The 14804-nt window shown below is 38.3% G+C and overlaps 1 long non-coding RNA gene across 1 annotated transcript; it reads right to left on the bottom strand.

Moving 5' to 3' along the window:
- Positions 1-2146: 2146 nt before the first annotated feature.
- Positions 2147-6358, bottom strand: LOC128136149 (uncharacterized). The gene is made up of 3 exons (XR_008233277.1): positions 6134-6358; positions 5793-5837; positions 2147-2232 (listed from the first exon to the last, which is right to left on the bottom strand). It is a non-coding gene; the product is annotated as an uncharacterized LOC128136149 (long non-coding RNA).
- Positions 6359-14804: the final 8446 nt, after the last annotated feature.

The following is a 14804-nucleotide window of genomic DNA, read 5'->3' as shown; positions in this document are numbered from 1 at the left end:
CGGGGAGAACCATATACTCTTGACTCACAAAGCTCCTCGCAACATTCCCTGGAAAAAAGATAAGGCACTTCTTCTTTGGAATTTTTTTGGATAGCCTGCCCGTAAGGCGCGGCGAAAGCTTTGCAGGGTTGGGGCTCAGAGGGTACCTGTTTGCGTTGGAAGCCTAGGCATCTGCCCGTAAGTCATAAGCGAAAGCTATTGCTGGGTTGGACATTTGTGTATTTGGAACAATTGTCATTTGCATTTGTTTGATATTTGGTATTTGGTATTTGATATTTGGTATTTCATATTTAAATGTATATAAATATAATGGCATTAGCAAAATTATTTAAGAATAAGAGTGTAGGAAATATAACTGCTGATGAAAAGATACCAAAACCATCACCATTGGGATGTTTATTGGCACATTGGGGTGAAATGCAGGAAAAATGTTAAACAAACAGAACTTTGAGTTATAATACTATATTGCAATTAATGTTGTTTTGTAGGAGAGAGAGTAAATGGAATAAAGTGCCATATGTAGATTTGTTTCTTTTAAGTGAAAGTATCTGACGAGGACCGGAGGGGAGTCTCCCAGTAGAACCTCTGGTTACAGCTAAACTGGGAGAACAGAAAATTGAATTTGAATTGACACTAGAGTCACCTTTTCAGTTTTAAATACCTTAGAGGGAGAGTTAAGTTTTGAAGAAATTGGTGGTGTTGGTGCAACAAGTGAATGAGAAACTAGACCCTTTTTTTAAATCTTTAACAATGAAATTAGGAAAGCAATGGGTCACTCATCAGTTTTTGTATGTGCCAAATTCTCTTAAACTCCTGCTAAGGAGAGATTTATTTGAGAATTTAGAGGCAGAAGTTAAATTTTAAAAATGGAGAGATTAAAATTTTAATTCCAGAAACTAAACATATCGAAGCAGTGGCTTTGTTCTTACAGGACGGTTACCGAAAGCAGAAGATTATACCAGTCAAAGTAAATAATGCTGCAATTCCAATCGTCTGGACTGGGAAGTTGTATTGGCTTTGTGTGGCAAGGTTTTGGTAGCAGGGGGGGTTACAGGGGTGGCTTCTGAAGAAGCTGCTGGAAGCTTCCCCTGTGTTCGAGAGAGCCCATACCAGCCGGCTCTAAGACGGACCCACTGCCGGCCAAGGCCGAGCCAATCAGCGATAGTGGTAACGCCTCTGTGATAACATTTTTAAGAAGGAAAAAGTTGGGACGGAGGTAATCGGCAGCCGGAGAGAGGAGTGAGAACATGTAAGAGAAACAACCCTGCGGACACCAAGGTCAGTGAAGAAGGAGGGGGAGGAGGTGCTCCAGGCGCTGGAGCAGAGATTCCCCTTTCAGCCCGTGGTGAAGACCATGGCGAGGCAGGCTGTCCCCCTGCAGTCCATGGAGGTCCACGGTGGAGCAGATATCCACCTGCAGCCCGTGGAGGACCCCACGCCGGAGCAGGTGGGTTCCCGAAGGAGGCTGTGACCCTGTGGGAACCCCGCGCTGGAGCAGGCTCCTGGCAGGACGTGCGGATCTGTGGAGAGAGGAGCCCACGGAGCAGGTTCTCTGGCAGGACTTGTGACCCTGTGGGGGACCCACGCTGGAGCAGTCTGTGCCTGAAGGACTGCACACCGTGGAAAGGACCCATGCTGGAGCAGTTCGTGAAGAACTGCAGCCCGTGGGAAGGACCCACGTTGGAGAAGTTCGTGGAGGACTGTCTCCTGTGGGTGGGACCCCACGCTGGAGCAGGGGAAGAGTGTGATGAGTCCTCCCCCTGAGGAGGATGAAGCGGCAGAAAATAACGTGTGATGAACTGTCCGTAAACCCCATCCCCGTCCCCCTGTGCCGCTGGGGGGTTGGTAGAGAATCCGGGAGTGAAGTTGTGCCCGGGAAGAAGGGAGGGGTGGAGGGAAGGTGTTCTGAGATTTGGTTTTATTTCTCATTACCCTACTCCGGTTGATTTGTAATAAATTGAGTTAATTTTCTCCAAACTGAGTCTGTTTTCCCCGTGACGGTAATTGGTGAGTGATCTCTCCTGTCCTTATCTCGACCCACAAGCTCTTTGTTATATTTTCTCTCCCCTGTCCAGCTGAGAAGGAGGGGGAGTGATAGAACGGCTCTGGTGGGCACCTGGCATCCAGCCAGGGTTAACCCATCACAGAAGTTCCTGGTAAATCCAAAAAGCAGAACCTGTGAGAATTGATTTAAAGCCAGGATCGAGTCCGGTAAGAATTAAACAATACCCCCTAAAACTGGAAAGTCAGAAAGGGTTAGTATCGATAATATAAAAATTTCTAAGATATAAATTTTTGATAGAATGTGAATCCAAATATAGCACCCCAATCTTGTTTGTTAAAAGACTAATGAAAAAGATTACAGGTTAGTTTAAAACCTCAGAGCAATACATCAAATAGTACAAGATATTCATCCGGTAATAGCAAATCTTTATACTTTGTTAACAACCCTAACAGAGAAACAAGAATGGTTCACAGTGTTAAACTTAAAAGATGCCTTTTTCTGTATTCCCTTGGATCCCAATAGTCAAGAGCTTTTTGCTTTTGAATGGGAAAATCCTGAGACTGGGAGAAAAACACAATATACATGGACAGTCTTGCCTCAAGGCTTTAAGAACAGCCCTACCATTTTTGGAAATCAATTGGCATGAGAATTAGAGATTTGGAAGAAAGAAAATAATCAAGAAATTTTGTTGAAATATATGGATGATCTGTTAATTGCAGCTGAGATGGAAGAACAATGCACAAACTATTAACTTTTTGAACTTTTGGGGAACCAGTGGATATCGAGTGTCAAAAGAGAAAACCCAAATAACCCAGAAAGAAGAAACTTATTTGAGTTTTGAAATCCTAAAAGGACAGAGACAATTAGGAACTGAGAGAAAAGAGACAATTTGTCGTCTCCCCGAACCTAAGACTCAAAAAATTAATTATAAGCATTTCTGGGAATGGTTGAGTGGTGTCACCTGTAAATAATAAATTGTGGCTTGCTGGTCTGACTTTTATACGAGCAGCTCAAAACCTCAAACAATGGATTGGACTGATGCCGAGAAAGCTACTTTCAAAGAATTGAAACAGGCTGTAATAGGGGCACCAGCCCTAGCCCTGCCAGATCTCACAAAGACATTTGAACTCTTTACTCATGAAAGAAAAGGTATAGCTCTGGGTATCCTGGCCCAATATTTAGGGCCAAGTTGGTGAGCTGTAGCCTACTTCTCGAAGCAATTAGATAATGTGAGTCTGAGATGGCCTGGTTGTCTGAGAGCTGTCGCTGCAACTGTGCTACTGATCCAGGAAGCTCGTAAGTTCACCTGAGGGCAAAGGATTACTGTGTATGTTCCCGATATGATAACTATTGTGCTAAAACAGAAAGGGGGCATTGGTTATCCCCTAGTAGAATGCTGAAATACCAAGTGGTGTTGCTGGAACAAGGTGATGTTTACTTAAAAACTACTACCATCGTTAACCCTGCTGTGTTTTCAACAACTGATCAAGTTAAAGGAGAACTGGAACATGACTGCTTGCAGACAATCGAAGGAGTTTACTCCAGCGGACCGGATCTCTGAGATGCGCCACTGAAAGAAAGAGATTGGGAACTATATACCGATGGAAGCAGTTTCATCCATGAAGGAAAGCGTTTATCAATATATGCAATAACTACTACTGAGGAGGTAATTAAATCGCAAGCTTTGCCTTCGAATGTATCTGCCCAAAAGGCTGAATTGATAGCTCTTGCTCGAGGACTGAAACTAAGTCAAGAAAAACAAGTCAACATTTGGACAGACTCGAAGTGCTTTTGGAGTAATACATACACATGGAGCAATATGGAGAGGAAGAGGACTGTTATCTGCACAAGGAGCCACCATTCAACATGCAGAACAAATACTGAAATTGTTAGAAGCCATCCAAAAACCAATAACGGTCACGATAATATACTGTAAAACACATCAGTTAAGTAAGACTGTTCCTGAAAGAGGTAACCGATTGGCTAATAAAGCTGCTAAAGAGGCTGCAGAAAAAGGCATCCTAACACTAGTTTCGGAGAAAAGTGTAAAATTGTCTAAAGAAACTCCAAATTATAATGAAAAAGATGAAGAATTAATTATTAAATTACAGGCTAACAAAATGAAACAGGATAGGGTGTAACACCGATAGGTCAAATAACAGTCCCACCCGCAATAATGAGAGAAATTGCCCGAGCTGAACATAACAAAGTATATTGGCGAACAGAAAGTAAAATATGACAAAGATTGTTTAAACAATTATAAGCGGATGTGAAATTTATATATAAAACTATCCCCAAATGAGTAATAAGATTATCTTTGGAATTATTAAATAAGGAAATTTTTTAAAGAGAATATTAGCAAATTGATTTTATAGAATTGCCTTGAAAAGAAGGATATATCCTAGTTTTAGTTGATATTTTTATTGGGTGGCCTGAGGCTTTCCCTTGTCGCACCAACAAAGCAAGAGAAGTAGTTAAAGTCTTGCTCAAAGAGATAATACTAAAATTTAGGGTGCCTGTAAGAATGTCATCTGACAATGGCCCTCATTTTATAGCAAAGATTATGAGACAAGTTGAGCAAAGTATTACCTATAGATTGAGACTATCACACCCCATATAGACCACAAGCAAGTGAAGAAAAAAAAAAAAAAAAGAACGAACGAACTATACCCTTAAGCAACAGCTGAGCAAAATTTGTCAGGAAACCTCACTCACATGGGTTAAAGCATTACCCATGGCTCTATTAAGAATCAGACTATAACCAGAAGAGAAAGAAAATTTAAGTCATTATGAAATGTTATATGAAAGACCATATCAAGAGTCTTATGTTTTGAGTATTTTGAGTGCCTTTGGAGATATGTTTTTAAAAGGTGTTATGATTTTTTTAAGAAATTCTTTTTAAGAACTTTGTCAGTATGTCTCCACAGCTGGGCCCTTAGAATTGGACATAGCAGCGCATCCCTTCTGACCAGGAGATTGAATATATATAAAATCACTGAGAAGTGGAAAGGACCGTATCAAGTCATTTTAACAACACTTATAACAATAAAGGTCTGGGAAAAGAACCTTGGCTTCGTTATTCAAGAATAAAGAAAGTACCAACAGGAAATTAGAAGTCTAAAGAAACTGGCCCTTTGAAATTGAAAATCTATAAATAAGTTTCATGTTATCTATTTGGGAAAACAATTGCGTAAAGTTTATAATATTGAGGTTGCTATTAGGAATATTGTTAAGGGCAGTAATCTTTTTGTGTGTTATAGGGTTTAAGTATTTTTTTGAGGGGTTCTAAACATAAGATAAACAAAATGAAACAATTATTGTTAGAGCTATTAATTTTGATATTAACCGTTTTTGTAATTTTGATTAAAAAAAAAAATCTAGTTTTAAAATTGATTTAAAGTTTTGTAAAGACACAAAATTTAACCTCAATAACAGCCTGTCTTCCGATTCCAAAGTCAGATGAAAATCTAGTTCCATGGAGAATATTGACATTGAATTTAACCAAAACTTGAGAAAAGATGTAGAACAATGAGAATCATTTTAGCAAATTAAATTGGATGGATTTAAAAGGCAATTTTTTTTTTAAATTTGAAAGAAGGAATTATAGCATTTTGAATTATAACATTACCAAACCATCCACCTCATGGACAAAAGAATTAATTTATCGCCCTTCGGGAGAAACTTGTACAAATATCCCTTGGGGCTGCTAATTGCCAAAACCATAGAGACAAGTGCAAAAAGGAACTTGGGATCATATTTCAAATATAAAATGATGTTTAGAATTTACTGGAGTTCCAGGATCCTTGTTAGATCCACCCAGAGTCAGGACCATCTATGGAAATTTAGATTGATTTAAACAAACAGAAAAAAAATCACACATCCTAAATAGAACTGTATGAAAGTTTATACTTGTAACTCTTCTGTAACCCAAAAATCCAAAGACTTTATCTAGTAGCTAAAGCTCTAAGATGGGGATGTATTTGTAGAAATTATAATAATATTTTAAATGATATTTGGCCCCTTTTTAATAATGGAAAAATTTAACTTGGAATTGACTGTATTAAAGGACAGGTGAAAAGTTTAAAGTTAACTGTTTGGGTGAATAGTGATGATATATGATCCACTCACCTTTTTATGAAGGACAAAAACAAATAATGGACTTTAGACTTAATAACTCTATCCTCTCTCTGGAAGAAATCTCCCTTGTGGCCTCAATGGTGGAATTGGGTAAATCGAAAAGATGATACCTGGCAATTGCCAAGTATTAGAACTAAAATAAGATGGGTATTAAAATCTATATTTTTACCACAGTTAACAACTCTTCAAAATAAGATGACTCTTCACAATCTTTTATTCCAAGTAGAAACATTAGCTAATGTTATTTAAAATAGGTTAAATAAACTCAGTGTATAAATACAAGCTATTAGTAAAATGACATTGCAAAATTGATTAACTTTAGACTCATTATTATTAAAGAAACATGGAGTATGTAGATACATTGGACTTTTAAATTATTTGTGTTATATCTACATACCAAATGTGACAGATGATCTAAATCATCAGATAGACAGAATAAAACATGTAGCACAAAACAGTAGAGAATTAAGATCAAACATAGAAAGTTTAACTAAACAAAATATTTTAAAACTTTAGATTTTCTCTGACTGGATGGTTGACTGAGCTTTTATAAAATATAATTTTGATAGTTATTATCATTGTTATGATCTGTGTCACTTTTGGCTGTTTTAAATGAACTGTGACATAATCCCTGTTCAAGCGAGACTACTAAAAATTAGTAGCCTCAAACAGAAAAGATGAAAGTATTGAAATGATTTTCAAAACTTTCAAAGGGGGGAAATGTTGCACATATTCTGGTAAAGAAATCAAAATTTAATCACATAAAAGAGTTTGGTTTGATTAAGAAGTAGAAAATTGTGAAGCATAGGTATGGGAGCGTTAAGTTTGAAATGTAGTCATAGGAACTTTAGAAAATGTACTATGGGTAACCATAAGAATTTATTCCGGATTTCGGTAACAGGGTTAGCACATGTTACACAGTTTACTGACATAGTTTCATGCCAATTTTTGTTGTGAGCATACCAATTTTTGTGGTGAGCATGCCAATTCTTGTTGTGAGTGAATAGAAGTTGAGTTTTGTGAGTTAAAGGATCCCTGGTGTCGTTTCACCTTAATCCTGACCTGGGAATGAGCAAACCTGAGTCATCGTCCTGAGAAAATGGGACGTGACAAGTGCTGGGTCCAGTTCTGAGCTCCCCAGTACAAGAGAGATACAAGCATATTAGCGCGAGTCCAGTGAAGGACTGCAAAGATGATTAAAGGCTTGGAGTATCTGACGCAGAAGGAAAGGCTGAGAGAACTGGGATCATTCATTCTGGAGAAGAGAAGGCTCATGAGGGATCTTATGTATAAATACTTGAGGGGGGCAGGGGGGTGAAGCAGATGAAGCAAAGCTCAGTGGTGCCCAGTGACAGGACAAGAAGCAGTAGGCACAAAATGAATTACAGGAAATTCCACTTAAACATAAGAAAATGTTGGTTGGTTTTTTTTATGGTGAGGGTGGTCAAACATTGGAACAGGTTGCCCAGAGAGGCTGTAGAGTCTCCATCCTTGGAAATATTCAAAACCAAACTGGACAATGTCCAGAGCTACCTGTAGTAGTTGACCCTGCTCAGAGTAGGGGGGGTTGAATTAGATGATCTCCAGAGCTCTCTTCCAATCACAACTGTTCTGTGATTGTGTAAAATCCAGTATCAGTGGGTGGGTATCTACCTATGCGCATAGGTAGGCCAGGCCAGGGAAATGCTTCTTTTCCTGCTACTGACACTTATTTGCCTGGAGAGCTGGGAGGCAGGACCTGCTGTAACCTGGAAGCTGATGTTTAGCATTTCCAGTGATAAAGATGCATACCTGAGTTATTCTAAGTGTAAACAGTAGGAAAGTTAGAGGCATCAAAGGATAAATGCTCTTTTTAGGAATTATTTTTGTATGATAAAAAGATTCCCCTTCCTCCCCTTGCTCCCAACATTAAGGCCTAGTCTACGATGACCCCTTTTGTTGTATAGTTATTTAGAATTTTTTTTTGTTTTTACTTCTTTGGGATTATGTGATTGGGAAAAATTATTAGGATTTAGTTCAGGAATTCAGTATCTTCCTCTATTTAAAGTATTGCCCATATCTAAAATAATCTGAAAATCTGCATACGTAGTTTTTAGTATTTCTTATAAAGTAGGTTTGTATGCCAGTGGCTTAATAAAACTACTTGCATGTTCAGAGCTTGTATTTGTTTAGTTTTTAACAAATTATATTCTGGGGAATGTTTTATGGTTTCAGAAGATTTATAGTGCTGCATTTTATGGCAGTTTCTTCTGCTTGCTCTGGAGCACGTGTCATGGTGGTTTTAAGCGTGCTGTGCATGTTTGACAAGTTAGAGACTCAGCAATCCCCATCAGCGGTGAGCCACACTTGTGTGGATTGTCCGGCTCATAGTTCACAAACAAGTTTCACCATGTCTAGTGCACACAGGCGACTCATGGGGGGTTACAAAAGCCACCCAGCCTTGGATTGCCTTGAGGCCCTGTCTCTCTGCAGAGAGGACTCAGGGGGGAACTGTGTAGACAGCTTAGCCCTGGGCTGTCTGATAGACCCTAAACTAAACAGGGTGGTGGCTGTGCCATTCAAAGAACCAAAACCTGAACTGAGCCTTGAAATCCCTTAACAAATAGTATGCTCTGAGTCTCAATCCAACCACTATTCAGTTGCCTGAGGAAGCAAGGTAAAAAAAAAGCTGGAGGGTTTCAGCCTCAGTTTCAAAGGACAACCTTGTGTATTCAAACAATCACAGACCAACAAAGATAAGGGGAAACTCCACTCAGATATACATAATCCATTTAGGCGTATATCATAATCCACTCAGACATAGTCATACACACCATTCCACAAGTCAGGGGATAAAAACTCTAAGATTCAGGTTGGAAATGGGGGAGTCACTTCTCTAACTATACAGTTGGCTTGTGAAGGAGACCCTTCCCCACCTTGATCGGGATGCCGGTCGAGGTAGCTTCCCTGGGATTGAGAGCCCTTACCTGGAGGGGTAAGTGAATATTGTTTATGCTTTAAGTTTGTAAACATGTGTGTGCTTGTGGTTGTCTGTGAATCGCTTGTGGTTGTAATAGTGTGCTACTCTTGCTTTTAAAATTGCAATAGTGCATTCCTCCATTGTATCTGTAAAACCTGCAATAGTGGCGTGTTAAGTCTGTAAGTGAAGTTCAAATAAATCATTTGCTTGAACCTTGCAGTTAAGTCTTTTTCCACCACATTAACACTGTCTCAGGCTTTGTTTTTGTTGGCTGGTATCCAGTACCATGCTATAAAATACATTTTCTTGATAGTAGAAAGTGGAGAACCATATTAACTATAAAGTTTTAAAAGGTTGGCTAAACATGTGCAATAAATATTAATAAAAGAAAAGGCCACCCACCTTTGACCCTCAATACTTGTTATTAGCTTCCTCTATACTTGTTATCAGCTTTGTGTGTTTTAGAGTTACCATAGCATTTTGAGTAATAGCACTACGTAACAGTATGTAAGAATCTCTTATTTAAATGAAACAACTTATTAGCAACCCTGTATTGATTATTTTGGTAGCTTGTGGCAGAGATCATGGAGATACTGCATTACCAGAATTTTACTTTGTACTTCAGAGTTGCATGTAAAAAAGATTGTTGTCCTTTAGTGGTCTCATAATAAATAAACCAGGTGCATTTGTACCTGTAAGTAAAAGGGAATGTATAATGTTGTATGTATATCTATGTAGTGAACAGGATGTTTTATAGAGGAACCTTGTAAAGAATGATCAGTTGATTCATGTAAACTCATCTCACTCCATTTTTCTTCTTAAACAAGAACACAAAGCAGAAAAACAGCTCTGAAGAGTCATCCATCATCTTGTAGTAAAATGAAGTTCTAATTCATGATGGCTAAATGGGCTTCAGATTTTTTTTTCTTTTTTTTTTTTTTTGTGTTACATGGCTCGTAAGATTCAAAAAAAATGGGATATGGACCAAACCAGAGATAGTAAGGAACGTGAAATGGGAAGTGATTCAAGAGTCACTAGAGCTGACACGTAACCATTCTTTTCCAGCTTAGATGGTTCTCATCTCCCAAGTTATAGAGCTATATTTCACTTGCACCCCTAATTATATTTTAGCTTTGCTGTATTTCTCTTGTTAAAGACATTAGTGGTTCCTATTTTGTGAATTTCATGTGCTGTATTATGTAAAAAAAAATATATATTTACACACACACACACTTTAATTATAGATGGATGTTAGTGGTTGAATATTGAATTATTAATTCACTTTGAGAAGAGTCTATTCCTGTTTTTTTGAGAAAGGAGAAGTGGTAAGCTTGGAGAAAAAAAAAGGGCTAGAAAAATGAGCATTATTCAGTGAAATACTAACATGATGATGCATGCTGTTAGCTCTGGATACCTTTATTACATAGGTAACACAAACACTGTCAAGACCTGTCTTCAGTCTTGGACAGTATCCTTTTAAAGATTTACTATTTCTCAAAAGTAGATACGTTTCTCTCCCCCCCCCAGTTAGTCAGATGCACATAGTTTTTTGTTTGTATTAAGATGTGTTGCTGAAGCTCGAGTCTTACAGAGTTTCTCTGTTGGCCTGCTGATTCAGACTGAATACAGCAATCGGTCACATGGAAAACTATGCTGTGTGTATAAAAGAACAATACTCTTAATGTCTGAAAATGAGTTTCTGTGCTGACCAGAAAGGTGACAGAGCTGTGAGATATTGGCTTCAAATACCAAGTTCTTCTGAGCGTTCTAGGGAAGAAAGAACCAAGAGTGAAAACCAGCTACTCTTATGTTTCAGCAGTCAGCAAGTGAAAGGTCAGCGCTGTGTGAGAAAGCTTTAGTGTGAGAAGGGAAAAACAGATAAAGAAAAGAGCAGGGTAGAAGAATTAAGAGTTAAAAAGAAAAATGCAGAAGTCATGAAGGCCTGCATTGCTATATCTGGAGCACATCATTGTTCTCCTTCAAATCCCTCTTTAACTTTTTATTTCCATTATGCCCACAAAGACCCTGGAGCAGTTAGCCTATGGAAACCACTGGTTATCACACTGCCACCAATTTATAATTCCTTCTCTGCCTACATCCATGTGTTGTCACTGCTTTTACATTGTATTGTGCTCTGGAGAGGAACTTTTATTCATTCATGTATTCACATATTCATTCACGTATTCAAGCTTGTTCCTACTACAGTGTGACTTTGATCTGCTATTTGACAATATGAATATTAATTCTAAGATCTAGATGAATGACCAGCTAACTATCCATATGTTGCTTTATTTCAGAGTGTTGTGCATTGCCTTTGGCATCTCAAGCTGAACCAGGTCATGGTTGGTACAGGAAATGGTTTGGCAAAAGTGTACTATGATCCTGTCAAAAGCTGGAGGTACATAATTGTAATTAATGATTAAGAACATGATTTTTTCTTAAATTTAGCCTGATTCTGTGATTATACTAAGAAATGAGAAAAATTTGTTTAGTAACATTTATTTTGCAGAATTTTACTTAGTTACAGTAGAAAGAAAAAAAAACCCAAAATGAGTTTGATTTTGAAAAGCAGTGCACTTTCCTCTGGGCCTTTGATGGTGCTGTATGCTGGCAGTTCTACCTGAATTTAGAAACACTTTCATTTTTTAATTTCATGAAATCTACAGCAAGAATAACCAACCTTTCATCTGATGTCTTGAAGATTGCTGATATGGTGTTACTGAAAGGATATTTATTTTATTTAGTCATGTTTTTGATGTCTTTTTTTTTTTCCTGAAGTGAAAATCTTGATTAGAAACACTAAACTTCACTGTCTGTGAAGTAATGCTAGAAGATGCAATTTGATAGGGGGCAAGGCAAGGAAGCACATTCCCATCTTTCTGCTTGTCTTCTCACCCACCCCCTCCTATCACGTGTGGATTTTGCCTGTACATCTAATGGAAATGTGGTAGTGATTCATCAGAAGGTGACTTGTCAGCCTATAATGAGGAGAACTTAACTAGTCTATAAATACTTATTTTGCAATTAATTTGCTTTTACCCTCTGGGTTGGCTGGAGAAGTGGGGCATGCTTCCTTCCTATCAGCAGGGGGAAAATGTACACTTCATCTATACTGAGTGGTATGAATAAGATGTTCTTCCCTTATATACCCTCATCTTTGTTTCACTGGCATCCAAAAACATACTCTGTTACAGTTCACAGTTTCTGGATACTTACTGTGACCTAGACACTTGAATGTGAAGATAAACTCTGGTTTATAAGATTGTCACAAATACATTTTATTTTTCTGGTCTTCGTCAATTTAGAGAACAAGAGAGTGATTGGTCATCATTGTTTGGATCCCTCTCCAGATGACTGCCTGAGTCTTCTAGGCACAGACCACAGGAGCCCTAGCTCCATTTTGCACCCAGTTTGTTTCCTGGTACTTATCGTGAGAAGGAAAATACCACCAGCTTAAATCAGTTTTGCTGCAGCCAGGCTTATGCAGGCTTTCCTGCTGCAGTGTTACAGACACCTCTGGTTAGATAACTGCCACCTCTGCTGCTTAGGAAGAGTACTAGGAGCAAATCATTGCCCATGTTTGGAGAAAAGCACTTTCAGTGTGCACGCTACAAGTACAGTGGACAAATGAAGTGTGAAATGCATCTTCCGCCATTATTTCCGCATGTCATATAAACTGCTCTATAACAGAAACACTAACCTCTCTATCCTCCTTCATATGTGCATGGACAGGCAAAGCTACACACATTCATGAATATTTAAAGTACTACATAATTTAGTTGAGACTATGTCTTGAATAAAAAATGGTTTCTGTCTGATATAAACAGACCAACTGAACTGCTGTATGTTTCCTCCTAGGGGAGCAAAATTATTCAAGGTCAAAAGAAAAATAGAGAGAGACAAGCAGAGACTCTTCTGCAGGATTACATTATAACACATAAGGAATTTAAACATATCTTTATAACAGCATCCTTAGCTCTTTCTCAGGTATGATATTATTTGCAGATCATTTAGCTTTATATTTTCCCCTCTAAATAGTTGCAGTCTTTCATTAAGTATTGAGCATTGGTGTGAGATGTTAGTGCTTCATACAAGTTTGTTTATAACCTTGCACAACCAGAAAGGTATATATTCTGTATGCTCTTTAGTTATTAATAATGGTTGGTTTCTAGATTCTGATGCACCTGAAAGGACAACTGCCTTAAAAAAATGGGGCTGTCCTCTTATAAGTTGTTGTGGTTTAACCCCAGCCAGCAACTAAGCACCACACAGCCACTCACTCACTCCTCCCCGCTCCCAGTGGGATGGGGAGGACAATCAAAAAAAAGTAAAACTCGTGGGTTGAGATAAGAATGGTTTAATAACTAAAGCAAAATAAAATATAATAACAATAATAATAAAAAATATAACAATAATAAAAATATAACAATAATAATAATAGCGATGAAAAGGAATATAAAAAAAAAAAAGAGAGAAATAAGCCTCAAGAAAATACAAGTAATGCACAATGCAATTGCTCACCACCCACTGGCCGATGCCCAAGCAGCGATCCACCCCTCCCAGCCAACTCCCCCCAATTTATATACTGAGCATGATGTTCTATAGTATGGAATATCCCTTTGGCTAGTTCAGGTCAGCCGTCCTGGCTATGCTCCCTCCCAGCTTCTTGTACACCTGCTTGCTGGCAAAGCATGGGAAACTGAAAAATCCTTAACTTAGGATAAGGGCTACTTAGCAACAATTAAAACATCAGTGTGTTATCAACATTATTCTCACACTAAATCCAAAACACACTGTACCAGCTACTAAGAAGAAAATTAACTCTATCCCAGCCAAAAACAGGACACAAGTATTTTGTTTTGGGTTTGTTTTTTTTTTTTAAATAATTAAGATTCAAGATTCTCTTTTTCCTTTCTTAAATCTTAAGGTTTGCATAACTAAATTGGTGAGTATATAGATGGGTTTAGGAAGCTTTTTGCTACTTGGGAACATCAACGATACCAGTGGCAAAATCAGAGATGTTAGTGATAGGTCTTGAACAAATTCTAAGTGATTTTTCAAGATTTAGAACTTGCCCAGAGATATATGGGGGTTTAAATAGCTTAAATATCTCTCCTGCCTCAGTGTTATACTTGTATAAGACCTCATGTTCATATTAAGACTTGCTGATGCATAAGAAAGTTATCATTGTTACTATAAAATGTTTAGTGACCTGCCTTTTCCCAAGGGCAAATTTTACAAGGGGACGAAGGGATCAACAGAGATTTTGGCCCTCCCCGTTAGCATTGCCCTATGTAATGTTTCCTCATGTGAAGTAAGAGCTGTCACACAGTTGTGCTGTCCTGCTTCTCTTCTTCCTTTTCCAGTTCCACAGTGTTTGGATTTAGCTCTGTTTTCCAGTAGTCTTGGTCTTAGAAATAGCTAAAATAATTTCTGTAGAACAAAGAAGTTGTTTGGCAGCATAATAAACAAAAAGAAAGTTTAGAATGCGTAAGTCTGGGCAGTCTTGGTAACCAGGCCCATATCAAGGCACTTTGGTTCTGGGTTCCCATCTCAGGTACTTTCTAGCCACAGCTGTCCCCTACTTACCTCACTGCTGCAGATGTGCAGCTCCAGTTTTTGGATATCAGTGGGTAAAGTAGCAGCTGTAAAGATCAGGGATATTTATCTCACTCCATCCTTACTACAGCTTTGGCTATATCA

This window comes from Harpia harpyja, chromosome W (assembly GCF_026419915.1).
Source record: "Harpia harpyja isolate bHarHar1 chromosome W, bHarHar1 primary haplotype, whole genome shotgun sequence".
In the NCBI taxonomy this organism is placed as follows: Eukaryota; Metazoa; Chordata; class Aves; order Accipitriformes; family Accipitridae; genus Harpia; species Harpia harpyja.
Note: the sequence above shows the minus strand (reverse complement) of the source record. Positions and strands in the feature narration are given on the sequence as shown.